Source organism: Tiliqua scincoides, chromosome 1, assembly GCF_035046505.1.
Source record: "Tiliqua scincoides isolate rTilSci1 chromosome 1, rTilSci1.hap2, whole genome shotgun sequence".
In the NCBI taxonomy this organism is placed as follows: Eukaryota; Metazoa; Chordata; class Lepidosauria; order Squamata; family Scincidae; genus Tiliqua; species Tiliqua scincoides.
In genome coordinates this window covers 262,998,922-263,014,507 of record NC_089821.1, presented here as the reverse complement: position 1 = coordinate 263,014,507, position 15,586 = coordinate 262,998,922, and the positions used below count along the sequence as shown (strand labels likewise).

Genomic DNA, 15,586 nt, shown 5'->3' with positions numbered 1-15,586 from the left:
ATGGCTGTCAATTTTGCCATTTCATACAAAAAGGATCTAAGTGCCAGTACTCTCAAGGCAAAACTTGTTCGCCGCAAGTACCTCCTGCAGACAGAGAGCAGGCGCCATGAGTTTAACAAGGGCAGGCAGTTTGGATGTGTGGATGCGAACAGACCATTGCCAGGGGACAAGGAGCTTTCTTGTCTGGAGGGGATGTGTGAAGTGCCTTCTCCAAAATCCAAGGCAAAACCCAGCCAGGCTGGAAACAGTGCAGTTAAACAGCATAGCCAGGAGCGCCTAGAGATGCTCCAGCATTACAAAACTGAGCTTAGGAAGTTGAAGGTGCAAGGAGAGAAACGTGTGTTTCCAGTGGGTCAGTACAAGCCAGAGATCCCTTCCTTTCGTCCACCAGTGTGGCAGATACCAGTGCTGAGCAAGCAAAATGAGAAAGTGGCAATGGCAACGCCTTCCATGCAGGTAACAGATCCAGAGCAAAGAACCAGTTGGAAGAAATAGTTAAATCTTCAGCCAGACCACGCCTTCCTGCGGTAGTGACCACCTATCCCAGCAAGGGCTGCAGTCTTCAACCAGTGCAGCGTCAGAAAATCTATATAAACCAACCTCCCAAAAAAGAGAGCAAAGGAGTGCAGCCTTCAGTCCCCAGAAGCACAAATGGAAGAATGACGAGAGCTACAGCCACAGTTCCCACCAAAATAAAACGGGCACCACAACTAATTACAGATAATCTGCCACAGAAAAGGGGCACCAGGAATGGAAAGCAGCAAAGGGGTGTAAAAAATGGAGGAGGAATGAACTTTCTGTTTCAGTCTCCGGAAGGCTTAGCCACCTACAAGGTTGCGCCAATGACTCCTTCTATGGCAAATGTGTTCTTGTCCCCCAATCTATGCTGGAGCCCCACAAAGTCTACCAATGAATCCCTTGAAGAAGGTGCCAAAGAAACCACACCACAGGACTGTCCTCTAAAATGTCCACCCTCCCCAAACTCAGTAGTGGCTGAGGAGAATCTTCAGGAATGTCCTTCTGTGCTGGAGTCGGTGGAAGTTAAGCCAGAATGTCTTATTGTTTCATCTGATGAAGAGATGTATACTTTCCAATGTTTGAAACACCAGCCCTGGCAGGGGAACCACAGCATGATGTCACCTATTTCAGAAAGATTCTTCAATCTGAGATGGAGAGGCTGACTTCTCAATGTCTTGAATGGGATAGAACAGCTGAAACAGATATCCCTGAGGAGGCCAAAGATCTTGTTCGTACAACCGCTGGGCAGAGCAGGCTGCTGATGGCAGAGCCATTCAAGCAGTTTGAAGGGCTGGTAGATAACTGCAAGTTCAGGTGTGGGGAAAAGGAGACCACATGCATGGATCTGGATGGCTTCTGGGACATGGTAAACTTTCAGGTAGAAGATGTGAATAAAAAATTTGAGAATCTGAGGCAGTTTCAGAAGAATGGATGGCAAATGGTGGACGATGCCGAGGCTGAGACCTGCCAAGAAAAAGGCTGCCTTGCAAAGGGCAACCAGACAAAGGGGTGGCTCTGCCAAAAGGACTGCAGCCCCAAAGCATCTTGAAACTTTCAGGGCAGTCATGAAGAACAAATGAAACAGGTGGAGGCTACAGATCCAGAAGGGGAAAAGTGGTGTTTGATGGAAGTTTTATCGAAGTTGACTCTCCTGCGAAACCCTTGTCAGGCTGGATTATGAAATTCACTACCAACACACCACAGCAGAGTGCCAGATGGTCAACTCCAAGATTTGTCACCTGGGCCTTTTTCCAGGGTTGTGAAGATATCTGTACCAGCCCACCAGTCACGTCCGATTCATTCTTGAATCTTTCTAAAGCTGACCTTGGTTGCATTTCTGAACAAAGTGACACCCAGATTGCACTGGAATCTTGTACCAAGCTGGAAGACATGAAAGGAGATGCTAATGAAATGCAGACTTCCACCAGTGATGAGCGTTCACCCTGTGGAGAGATGGATGGGCTGGTTTCTGCTCACTCTCAGAATCTGGCAAATTCTGACCTGAAAATAGAAGTACTAGGTATGGTGGAAGAGGTGAAGCAGACAGTTTCAGATATGCATGGACAGGATGTTCTGTGCAGTCCTGGGACAGATACCCCATCTGAAAGAACTCATGCTCAGGATGAAGTAGTGTGCACTTCAAGAAATGAAACAGGCCCACTTCTCATTGACTTCTCCTGCAATGATGCAGCCCTTGATCTCACACCAAACACAGACTGCAGCCTCTTCTCTCAAAAGTGAAGCTGAGACACTTACAACAGTTGTGACATGCCATGACCTCATTGTATTCTCGCCCATGGAGGGAAAGAAATGAAGGCTTGAATTAGTCCAATCTATGGGGTATGTGCTTAAAAGCAGCCGTGTCCATGCGCTGGGATGTATTTACACCTCTTTTTCTTTGTTAAAAGTGCTGAAATATAGTTTTGTAAAACTACACTATTGTATATCGTCTTTACCTCTGGGCATTCTACTTGACTGACCCACATGGTATGCTTTTGCGCACAGCCAACTTACCCCATAGAGGCATATCAGGGAGCAATGTAAAACATCCTCCATCTGGCAGAGGATTTGTTTCCTCAAATGGTTCACGCTTATGTGCACATTGCTGCAAACCAGTGAACATTTACTTTGGAGTAAATCCCACTGAATTCAGCAGGGCTTATTACTGACTAAACGACATAGGTTTAAGCTGGATGTTGTCTTATGGCATACTTGTAATTAAATCCCAGTAAGCGTTTCCAGCTAGTGCCTGTTCTATTTTAGGAGGTCGAACTAGATCACAAAAGTTCAGCCTTATAGCACTTCTGAGTGTTTTGAGTAAAAAAGCTGCTTTGTCAGGGTGCTGGTTCAAATGACACGGACTTGCTCTTTTCCCCTTCATTTTCCAACAACATTATAGGGTTGATCTTTCACGTACCTGCAAAGCAGCCAACAGTTTGGCTGTACTTGTCGTAAGAGGCGACTAAACAGCAACTAGGTAGATGGGACTCGTTAGCCTGGAAAGGCAGCTCATCTGAGAGAAGGAAAACTCTGACCCCAAACCACCACTGCCTTCTGGCTACATCCAGTTATAGAAAAGGCTACACGAGTCAACCTCGAGGCAAAATCCGGAGCCGGAGTCCCTGAGGCAGTTCATGGCTGAACACAGTCACGTTCTGGCAACTCCTGCGACGCCACTGGAACCAACCGTATTGGCTTCTGCCTTTCCATTGGACCATTTCAGCGACATGGAGAGGGGGGATTTGCTGCATGGGGAACAGTCTATCCTCCATATCTACTTTACCCAGGCTTCGCGCACTGGAGAGGACACTCTGTTCCAGAATCACCATTCAGAGCGCGATACCATAGTCTTCCAAGACTGAAGGATGCCAACAAAGCAGCCAATGCCTTGAGGGAAATGTGTAATGCATTTGCAATGTCAACTGCATCTCTCCAGCTTGGAAAAAGAATCCTAGGCCAGAATTCATGACAGAAGACAAGAGGCTCTCCACCTGGTGATCTAGACTGTTTGCTTTGTAGGAGTGTAGAGAGGGACAAGGCTCAAAAACACTCTAACAGCCCAATCCTATGCTCTGAGAGTGCTGGCACTGCAGATGCAGCAACGGCACTGAGTGTTGTAAAGGCACTGTAAAGCACTTTTCAACAGCACTGGTGGGAAGGCCTACGCAGTCCCACGGGTGCAACATTGCACTCAACAGCCACCAGGGAAGGTAAGAGCTATGCCAGGCAGGGGGGAGGTGGCTGGTGGGCAGAATGGAGCCAGGGTGTTTCAGGTAGGGGGAAGGAGGCAGTTCAGGCCCAGGAGGGGGGTAGGACAGCGGCGGCCTCCTCTGCTGTATCCTAACTCCCTTCTGAGCCTGAAAGCCCTACACAGGGCTACTTGGTTCTGCACCAGCAAGTTAGGTGTTGCAGATCTGAGTAGCCTCATTAGGCAGGCTGGGGCTCTACATGAGGTAGGGGGACAAACGTTTCCTTACCCAGAGGAGACCACCTGCCTGTTCAATTCCAGCGCTGGATTCAGCGTAGTCCCGTGTAGGTTGCATAGGCAGCATAGGCACCAGTGTTGGATAGGACTGGGCTGTTAGTTCTACTCAAGACCAAACTGGAAAATAGTAAAGTATTCCAAGAGAATTTGCCATACTGAGATTTACTAAAGCACTGTTTCTCAAACTGTGGGTCAGGACCCACTAGATGGGTCACGAGCCAATTTCAGGTGGTTCCTCATTCATTTAAAAATTTTATTTTTAGTATATTAAACTTGATGCCAACATGGTATGTGACTGCATTTGGGGGATCTGTACTTTTAACAGGCTACAATGCATTTGCTTTAAACAATGATAGTGGGGTTTACTCCTGGGTAAGCGTAGATAGGATTGCAGCCTAGGATTGTTAAAAATTTTTCCTGCTTGATGATGTCACTTCTGGCCATGACATAACTTCCAGGTCAATGACATCACTTCCGGTGGGTCCCAACAGATTATCATTCTAAAAAGTGGGTCCTGGGCTAGAACATTTGAGAACTGCTGTACTAGAACATAATAACCACAGCAGCATGATCAGCTGATAAAAACACTCCTTTTTAAAGCAATGGGATTTATGCAAGCCCTTCTAAAATGAATGCGATTCACACATAGGAAAACATTTATAGGATTGCAACCAAATGAAACAGATGGAACACTTGTCAATCACTTAAATCCAATTGTTTTCAGTTGTTCCCCTTCTGTTTAGTTATATCTTGTTCTAGCTCTGTGTGGTGTGCATGTGTGATTGATTGGTTGGTAGGTAGGTAACTTGTTTTTAGAGTTTATTTACCCTTGTTTTTCTTCTTGACTTACATATTTTGGTTTTGTTGCCTTTCAAAAAGATTGTAAGCTACCTGGAGGGCCTTTGCTAAGGAGAAAAGGTGGGATACAACTTTATGGCTAAATAAAATAAGTAATATCTAGTTTGGTCCTTACTTAAGTCAGAAGGATGACTAGACCTTAACACTGAAAAATGGGACGCCTTATACGGCTCCTATTGCAAAAGTGCCATTGCTGTTTTGTGTACTAAATGCTGCAGCTGACTATTTAAAGTAGGATAAATCTGGATTTGAAGAAATACAAGCTTAATCATCATGCACCCTCCTTATTTGCTTAGTTGTTAAATCTCACACAGTCAGCATGTGGAAGTTTTGGGCCCTAAAATGACCTTTGAGAGCAATAAGGCTGCAGTTCTATGGACACTTTCCTGTGAGTAAACCCCCCTGTGAGTAAACCCCATTGAACCTAGTGGGACTTATTTCAACCTAAACATACATAAGATAGCACTGAAAGAGCAAAACATGATAGGAATAGCAATTGTCAATATCATTAACATTATAAATAAATTTAGGAATTTACAGGTTGAAAATGGGAGCTCAGATTCAAAAATGAATTCTCATATTTTCCTGAGGAATAATAGAAGACAGGTGAGCAGATTTCAGACTTTCAGAATCAGCATTGTAGATTTTTTGTAGTAAATATCAGGGAGTAAATATTGACTGGGGTGCCTCCTCAAGTCACGCAAAAATGCTGTTTTTGACGACTTGAGTTGACTCGAGTCATGGAGGTCAAGGACCCCAACTCAACTTGCGACTCAGGGGCAATGACTGTAAAAAACAGTTAGGACTGTTAAAAGAGTTGGCACTCAATGACTCGTGACTTAACTCAAAATGATTATGAATTTCTCATGAGTCAGATTGTGATGGTTGTGTGCTATGACTCATGAATTGAGTCGAGTCGCAGCGTTGCTGACTTGGGACTCAACACACAACTCAGGCTCCATGCCCTGAACACATCCCTGGTAAATATCAACGTTGGGGGCAAAGTGCAACTGGGAGGTCATATCCACAGGAAAGTGGCTTGGGGAAGGATTAACCCTCCCATATCTTGTGATCCTCATTTGGATCAGGGTTTCCCACAGCTGCATTTTGTTAAAGGACAGACATTCTCAGACTTAAGTTAATCTCCTCATCATGCATTTAGTGCAATGTGTTGTTTGGCTCTCTGACTGACGATGGGCTGCAGGAGATCTCGTCTCCTTCATTTGTCCTACTTTCTGGACCATTTTACAAATTTCCCTTTTATTTTCCTTAGAAAATGTGCATTGTCCATTAGTTCCAACATAGCAAATGGCTCATTTTTCATCATTAACAGGACTAGCATCACAAGTTTTTATTCCCAGGGATGGGTAGATTTCAGACTTGTGGGAACAAGTTTATTTTTGACTAGCACTCTGAGGTCCACCAACTAGAGCCAAGTACAAAACAGTTGCTCAGGACATACATTTAGAATGAAGGGCCAGCATGCCTCAGTGTGTGCTGAGCCAAGGATTTTGCTTATAGTACCAGCTGACACTCCTACTCCAAAATCCACTTATTTCATGCTTTCTTCATTTCAGCAATTACATTTAGCATGTGGTTGTTGTGGGAGGGGGAGCATTTTTGTTGCTGCTCTTGGAACAATAATTAATTTGGGGGTCAGAAACCCTTGCAGACCTTCAGCACACCACCCGGTGATCGGTTTGGAGAGCTATCTTCCATCCTGCTTCAATTGGCTCATTTCTAGGTCTGGTTAGCCTTTTGAGCTCTCTCATGCAGAAAGTGTTCTCCAAAGGCAATTAAAACTACCCTTTGGATGATCTCTCTCTCTCTCTCTCTCTCTCTCTCTCTCTCTCTCTCAGTGGTCTATAATAAGTGTACGCAGTTAATCAGCTTGCATAGTGCAAACTTGTAAATATTCAGGGGCAATCCAAGCTGGGAATAAAAATAACCCACTGAGACTTAGGCAAGACTACAAACAATGATGTGTTTATTTAGGCTTTTTAAAAATCTGCTCTGCAGATTGTGCCTGCAAGAACACATGCTCCATTTTAAGAGACAAAGAGCACACTGGTTTTCACCTCCTCCTGCCTGCCCCAACAGCCTGAAATGCCTTCTTAGGTGAAACTTGAATAAAGCCCAGTTCACATAAGCAATGGAATCATGTGGCAAAGTTTTGCCTTGACTATACTGTTTCATGCTGCATGTGAATAGTTACTTGTATGACTAGCAAATCTGCAAAAATGCTACTCCTTACACATCATCATGTCCTCAGTGGACGGATGGACTGGTAGGGACAGTTCCTCTTCCGTCTTTCCCTCCCTGGAACACTCCCAGGTAGCAGCCTTGCCACTTAGGAGCACACAGGCAGCCTTCATTGCTTGGGAGGGGAGCTCCCAAGTCACCCAGTGGCTCACAATTATTAACCCACAGCAGTGACATTGTTGCCTACCCTGTGCTGAATATAACGCACAATGTTGTTGGCAACCTTCAGCCTCGAAAGACTATGGTATCGCGCTCTGAATGGTGGTTCTGGAACAGCGTCTAGTGTGGCTGAAAAGGCCAATTCGGGAGTGACAATCCCTTCCACACTGGGAGCAAGTGCAGTCTGTCCCTGGTCTCTCTCCCTGGCTATGGGCCTTCCTTCTTTGCCTCTTAGCCTCAGACTGTTGACCAAGTGTCTCGTCAAACTGAGAAAGGCCATGCTGCACTGCCTGCCTCCAAGCAGACCGCACAATGAGCTAGCAGGGAAGGGCAATTTGCAACACATCCCTTAGGTTGCATCTGACTGCAGCAGTTAACTTCTCCGTCAGCAGATGACACTCCAAAACCATTCCTGTCAGCACTGAAACTAGTACAGGAGGGAGGGAGGGAGAGGGAGGGAGGGAGATGGCCGTGTAGACTCCTGATCTTGGGCCTGTTCTACACATGTGGCAAGATGAGGTGAGAGGATCCTGTCATGGCAGAGTGGGCTGAATCAGTTCAGTCTGCAGGTGGAGGGGGCATATTTCACTGTTTCCCCCATGGCAAGGGGAAAGCCCATTCCAAGCCATCCCTCCAAACTAGGTGAGCCAACAGTTACTTCTTGTCTACTTCAAGCATTTGTACCCCACCCTTCAGCTGACACAACAACTCCCAGAGTGGCTTGCATAAAATTGGAAACCATAACAGCAGAGAAAGGTGGGGGAGCACCTCAGCTCAGGCCTTTCCCCCTTCTCCTTCCCAAGGCTTCTAGTGTTTCTGTGGCCACCGTGAGAGAAGATGGGCACCACCCAGGCACAAGCAGGTGAAGGTGCAGGTGCTGGTTCTTCCCCTTACACATTTTTTTCTTTTCTTCTTACAACTGACACTATTATGCCACAACTGCAGGAGAATCTCCAAACATAGCAAAAAACCCACACTTGAAAAATTTGGGAAAACAGCTGGGGGGAAATGGGAATGCATCATTTTGGAAGAAACATGTTTCCTGGATGCTCAGCATTCAATCCCTATCATCTTCAGGTAGGGCTGGGAAAGCCCCCTGTCTGGAACTCTGAAGAGTTGCTGCAGATCAGTGTAGACACGCTTGAGTGGGGTGGACCAAAAGGGTCTGGTTCATTGCAAGGCGGCTTCATATGGTCCATATTGGCAGAAGCAAAGGAAAAAGCTGGCTGAAGCACATCCTTTGAAGTAGCAAATTGGTGAGGGTGCCCGCCAAGAGCTCCTGACACCTGAGGTGGCATGCTAAATTCTGCCCCCATTACCCAATGATGTGCAGGCCTCTGCCCCTCCCACTCTCCAATGCTTTAGCTCAGCCCCCCTCCCCTCCACATTTCCTCTTCCTCTCCCTCTCTATCCCCTCTTCCTTTTCCAATCTGGGGAGTGGAAGGAGGAGCAGTGGAGGCAAAAGGGTGGGCAGAGCTCAGTGCCCCCTACCAATCTCCTGCCTGAGGCAACCTCTGCCTTGCCGCCACCCACCCAGGTGTTTCATGCTGCACACTGATCATTTGCACACTCATTATGAAGTGGGTCAGAGTAGCAGTCACTTCCTCCAGTTCCACTGCCACAGAGCTGAGACTGAGGGAGGAATCTGGGAGATTTGCTGTGCTGCCGCCACCACTTCCTTCAGTGAGAGCAGCCTGGCAGCTGCACCCTCTCTTTCTCAGCTGGATTCAGCGTGGCCAGGAGACAGAGAGCAAGAGAGTACATACTGCCCCCCCCCCGGTATGTTTTCAAAATGAGAGGGGCTCTAATTTTGAGTGTAGGAGCTTAGAGGAGACAGGCTGCTCAACCCTTTCCCTGCCAACTGTTCCCCCCCATCTCCCCCAGCTATTTTTCCCCCCAGGGTGTTTCAGATGCATGTTTACAAGGCATAAGCTTCACAAAGGCTAGAGAATAGATAATAAATTTTACCTCATTTGGGGGGCACACTTGGAAAAACTGCCAGAAAAACTACATTTTTGCCATGAACCTGTAAAATAACCCTAAACCTTGGCTTTCTTAGAAAAGCCTGTCTTAACTGGCAGTTTCTTAATATTAAAAGTTTGGGGCGAGGGGGGGGGAAGGCTGTGGAGTAAAAAGAGGAACAAATTCTATTTCCTTTTAAGGAAGTCACTGTTGATTGGGGAAGAAAATGTATGTATGTAGTGAGCCAATTGGGGAGAGAAGTTAATAGTTGTATTATTTCCATATTTCAACAAAAAATTTATGTTCTTTTGAATTATCTGCCTATTTTGTGGAAATTAACTGCAGGATAGTAGGAATAGACTCTTTATCTCCTACTGTAGCTAAAGGACTTATACAGAAGCCATTGGAAGGATAAATGCCCCCCCCCCCACCCACTCATTACTCAGTGGATTGAGAAAATCTTCACCTTATCAATATTTGAACGAATGGACCTGAATTCCATCAGAGCAAGGCCCAGATACGGTTGGGCCATAACTTGATTGACTGGTTTCACTGGCACTTCATCATAATGAACTTATTTTGGATGCAACCCCATATTATGACTAAATTTATCTCTGTTTCTACATATTCACTTTTCCCTGCAGCCTTTCGCTGTGTTTCCAGATTCATCCAGTTAATGAACAAAAGTCATAATTTAGACTTGTATTCCTAATGACTGACTTCTCTTCATTTACATCCTTTAACCATCAAAACTTTGCAGTTGTTTTCTGAATGAAAGTGCAATGTTTTCTATAGTTATTTGCCTTTCATGGAACCTGCATTAATTGTAGCAGAGAGGCTCAAGTGGGGACATTTGATCTCACACAACTATACTTCTTAGTGTGAGCTAAGGAGCTCTTGCAACCTTGCCATAAAATTACTTTGGATCCCAAAAGACCTCTTGTCTGAAGACGTCCAAGCGCTTTAAAAATTAAGAAGCTGAATGCCATGAAATCACCAGGGACTGGCAGCCATGGTGTTCTCAGAATAAAGGAAGTCAGAAGCAGTAAAATAATGGCTGCACTTCAGGGGTGAGATAAATAGCCTAATCCTAACTAACCCCCCCAGTGCCATGCCAATGGGGGAGGGGTGTTGCAGGCTGAGGGGTGGGGCAGTCATGGAGGCCTCTTCAAGGTAAGGAAACTTTCATTCTCTTATCTCATAGTAAGTCTCCACTTCCCTAATGAGTCTCCTCAAATCTAAGCCAAGTATTTTCCTAGCTAAAGAGAGAGAAGGGGCTAGAGATCTTTCTTTTATGCTGCTGCTCTATGCTCTTTTTACCTATTTTTTTTACTCTGACTGCTGTTTTTAGTATGTGTTAATATGTTTTTATTTGTTTTTAAATTGTTTTTAATATGTTGTAAGCCGCCTTGAGTCCCTTTGGGGAGAAAGGTGGGGTAGAAATAAAGTTGTTATTATTATTATTATTTATTATTATTATTAGAGAACAGGGATTGGATCTCTGTGCAAGCTGCTGCTGCTGCCGCCGCCGCCACTGCCAGAGTCCACCCTTCCCTTCCCTATTTTGCCTGCTGCCCTGTCCCGTCCCGTCCCTCCCACCATCTCTTCCCCTGTGCCAACTTACCTGCTCTTTCACAGTGAGAGAGGACCACTAATACCTAATACCTTCATAGTGAGATCCCCTTTCCCCTAGGGGCTGGGGATAAGAATAGGCCCTCGGTTTGGCTGTACTTGTCGTAAGAGGCGGCTAAACAACCACCTGGTAGATGGGACTCGTTAGCCTGGGAAGGCAGCTCATCTGAGAGAAGGAAAACTCTGATCCCAAACCTCCACTGCCTTGTGGCTACATCCAGTTATGGAAAAGGCTTCAGGAGTCAACCTCGAGGCAAAATTCAGAGCCGGAGTCCCTGAGACAGTTCATGGCTGAACACAGTCACATTCTGGCAACTCCTGCGACGTCGCTGGAACCAACCGTATTGGCCTCTGCCTTTCCATTGGACCATTTCAGCGACGTGGAGAGGGGGGATTTGCTGCATGGGTAACAGCCTATCCTCCATACCTACTTTACCCAGGCTTCGCGCACTGGAGAGGACACTCTGTTCCAGAACCACCATTCAGAGCGTGACACCATAGTCTTCCGAGACTGAAGGATGCCAACACACAGTGAGATAGGACCACTAATACCACCGTGGTAAGAGAGGACCACTAATACCACTGCTGTTTGCAGTGGCAACTGGTGGCACACTGCACATGCAACTATATAGCACTTGCAGCAGTGGAACCTCTTTTCTGCTGTCATGACTGCTAGTTAAGATTGGGCTGAAATAATATCATGGGAACCCCATATGATTCTTACTCTTCCTGAGTTGTCACAATTAAATGGGTGTTCTAGTGATAACTAATTAAACTGTTGGGAATTCATATAATCCATCTTCTCTTGTCATCTTTTTGGAGCCTGTCAGCTTTTATCCATTAACTACATACCATGCCATCATAAAATCCATCTACCAGAAAAGTAGGATTTATGAGATTATACAGCTTCACTGTTCTTCACTTGTGATAAAATATCTTAGTGTACTTACAGTGTGTCACTCTGGGCTGTCTGTTGCAAGGTGCACCCCTCTTTGTTTTGGCTTAAGAGAAACTGTGGCTCTGGGCATGAGATGACTGGAGAGGCAGGGACTATTCAAAGCTGTGTCGCTTACTAATATGTATATCTTAGCTGCCTTACATTGAGTCAGGTCTTTGGTCCATCTAGCTCAGTATTGTTGACACTGATTGACAGCAGCTCTCCAGGATTTCAAATAGGGCGTTTTCTCCACCCCCTTTAGAGATTCCAGGAACTGGGACCTTCAGCATGCAAAGGAGAGCTTTGCTATGACTGTAACTGCCATGGAGCTGCAGTTCCTCTATTTGGACTCCTAAGACTCAGGGCTGGCTCATTCATGATGCAACCCAGCCATGGTTGCATTAGGCAGCAGGTTGGTGAGAGGTGCTAATCTCCTCTCTACTTCCACTCCCTGGATTGGAAAAGGAAAAGCAGGACATAGAGGGAGAGGAAATGTGGAGGGGAGGATTCTGCTAACCTAGAGCACTGAAGAGTGGGAGGAGCAGAGGCTTGCATATCATTTGGCAAGGTGTGACACCTGTAGCCTCAGGTGTCAAGAGAACTTGGACCAGCCCTGCAAAGAGTATGGTTCTGAAGCTACTTTAGCAAACATGACTTTTGTTAGGTTCTCTCTTATCACCAGGGCTACCTTATTACTTTGGATAAATTTCACCATCTATAGTATTTGTTCATATAGTATACAGAAAAGTATACATTTAGTATACAGATAGCATACATTGGAGAAGGTCATAGCTCAATGGGAGAGCACATGCTTTGAATGCAGAAGGTCCCAGATTCAATACTCATTGTTTTTGGTTGTTTTCTTTTTTATTTTAAATAAAGGATCTCAGCAGGGCTACAAAAGATTCTTGCCTGAAGCACTGGAGATCCATTCATAGTTTGTGAAGACAGTATTGAGTTAGATGACCAAGAGACTTGCTCCGACCCAACCCCTCTTAGGATTGCACCCTTAATTATGCTTTTGTCCTGACCGTGCATGTTTTGCCAGATCCCTAGCCCAAACTTTGCTTAGAGAACCCATGCCCACTTTAAGCTAATTAGCCCCCCCCCATAGCTCACCTGTTCAACCTGCAGAGGTCCTTCTTCCTCCCCAAGAAGCTCCCCTTCTTTCCCCTACAATGGCTGTAGTTCTACCCCCCCCCCATAGCTCGCCTGTCCGACCTGCAGAGGTCCTTCTTCCTCCCCAATCCTGCCAGCAGCTCCTCCTACTACTACAGCAGTACCTTGATCCTCAGCAGGGCTTGGGCAAGGCAGCCACACACCAATCTTAGTGTCTCCAGCAGTCTCTAGAAGTCCTCAGAAGTCCATTCACCCATCTGTCCTTGAGTCAGTTAGTCCATCAGCTACGTAGTTCATTAGTTCCTCAGTCCATTAATCCATCAGGTAGGTTGGTTAGTTCCTCAAGCTTTCCTCCTTCTAGTACCCATCAAACTCTATCAGGTGCTGCTTTTATCCCTTAATAACCTGGTTGCCTCTAGTGGCTGCAGCTGTGCAGCGTACCCACTGCTAGTTAGAGCCCTGGGATTAACCCTATGCTTGCCTGCCAGAGCAAGGGGCCACTGTTGACACCACATCTCCTGTGTTTCCATTACAGCACACCTGCTTTTGTCAGTCATAAGGACATAAGGAAAGGCCTGCTGGATAAGGAGGTCTGGTCTAGAGGGTAGAGCCTCTGTTAGCCCCAAGATAACAACAGAAGGTCGCCAGTTCGAGGGCACCGGCAGCTCCCTGAACAGCTGAGAATGGCAAGACCTTGAAGCAGCTGACAAGCCCAGCTGAGTGATTCCACTTGCTCTTGGTGTGAGCAAGAAGCGTCTTGGCTGCCTTCCATGTGTGAGATGGAGCTGCTTGTCAGCCTGCATGGGAGAACTGGAAGCCAGAAGTGAGACCAAACCAGGAAAATCCATTCTGAAATGTTGTTGGTTCTTGAAAGAGAGAACCTCTATGATTTTAAAAATCCCCTTGAGGGATTTAGAAATGCCTGCCAATGTAAACTGCCTTGAATAAAGTCAGAGGAGTAATCCGATGACCAGAAAGACAGTATATAAATACCTAGTTAATAATAATAATAATATAAGGCAGAAGGCCCAGTTAGTCCAGCATCCTGTTTTCCACAGTGGCCCACCAGCTGCCTCTGGGAAACCCACAAGCAGGCAAGAAGCCATACTGCTTTCCCACCATTACTTCCCTACAATTGACATTCACAGCCCAGTCCGATTGGTGGGATAGGATTGACAGGACTGGCGGGATACATGCTGTCCTGGCAAAAGCATCAGATTCCAGGCGAAAGTGCCTGGATCTGGCACATGTTGTATGATGTCATTGTAGATGCCACTGGAGAGCACAACCAGGCTGCCAGCAAAGTCATGCCAGATCTTATCCTTCTTTCAAAAACCTCTCCACACCTTTTCACTCCTTGGGCATATGCCACCAGAATAGATGGTCTATGTTTAGGTGGCCCAAGGCTTACAAAGAGGTTAAAAAAAAAATATTTGCTTCCCATTTACCCTTGGGTGACGCCCCCACCCACCATTGCATGCAGCATATGCCTTTTTGGCTTGACTGCATTGGTGCTGGTGGCAGGGGAGGACTGAACAGTCAGAGGCATACTGCTATTGCTTCTGGTGACAGCACTTGCTATCATGACTGCCATTGATAGACCTATTCTCCATGAATTTGTCCAATCCTTCTTTAAAGGCATTGAAACTAGCATTTCTTCTTGAAAATGCCTTCTTGAAAGGCATTTGTGTAAGTGTTGCATTCAAACTCAAGCATCACCAACATCTAGATTCATTCCTAAATCCTTTAAGGTATAGCCTCTGTGGTGTCCACTATATATGTGGGGCACCTTCCTTATGAGGAAAGGCTACGGCATTTGGGCCTCTTTAGCCTAGAAAAGAGACGCCTGAGGGGGGACATGATTGAGACATACAAAATTATGCAGGGGATGGACAGAGTGGATAGGGAGATGCTCTTTACACTCTCACATACCAGAACCAGGGGACATCCACTAAAATTGAGTGTTGGGCGGGTTAGGACAGACAAGAGAAAATATTTCTTTACTCAGCGTGTGGTCGGTCTGTGGAACTCCTTGCCACAGGATGTGGTGCTGGCGTCTAGCCTAGACGCCTTTAAAAGGGGATTGGACAAGTTTCTGGAGGAAAAATCCATTATGGGGTACAAGCCATGATGTGTATGCGCAACCTCCTGATTTTAGAAATGGGTTATGTCAGAATGCCAGATGCAAGGGCGGGCACCAGGATGAGGTTTCTTGTTATCTGGTGTGCTCCCTGGGGCATTTGGTGGGCCACTGTGAGATACAGGAAGCTGGACTAGATGGGTCTATGGCCTGATCCAGTGGGGCTGTTCTTATGTTCTTATTCTAAAGGGTAATTTTTGCTGTATTAGATTGTGCCAGCTTTCAGTTCTTGTTTTTATAGTGTTTTTCTTATACTCCTGCTTATACTCCTGATGATGATGATATTTTTGCACAGTCAGGCAGGTGTTATTGACTGGTTTGTTTTATCCAGTCATTGAGGCCTTCCCAAGGACCTGGGATGCCTGGTTTTTATCCTATGAATAGCACCATAAAATGTAAGCCTCACTGTTGTGAGCCTCACTGGGAGCACTTGGTTCAATGAGACCAAGGACAGAATTTCTGTTCTATTACTAGGATTCATCCCCTGGGGGCTGGGGATAAGAATAGGCCCTCA

General features: G+C 45.9%; 1 pseudogene; it reads left to right on the top strand.

The window, feature by feature from the left end:
* On the top strand, nucleotides 1-2,259 carry LOC136647781 (disks large-associated protein 5-like; annotated as a pseudogene).
* Nucleotides 2,260-15,586: the final 13,327 nt, after the last annotated feature.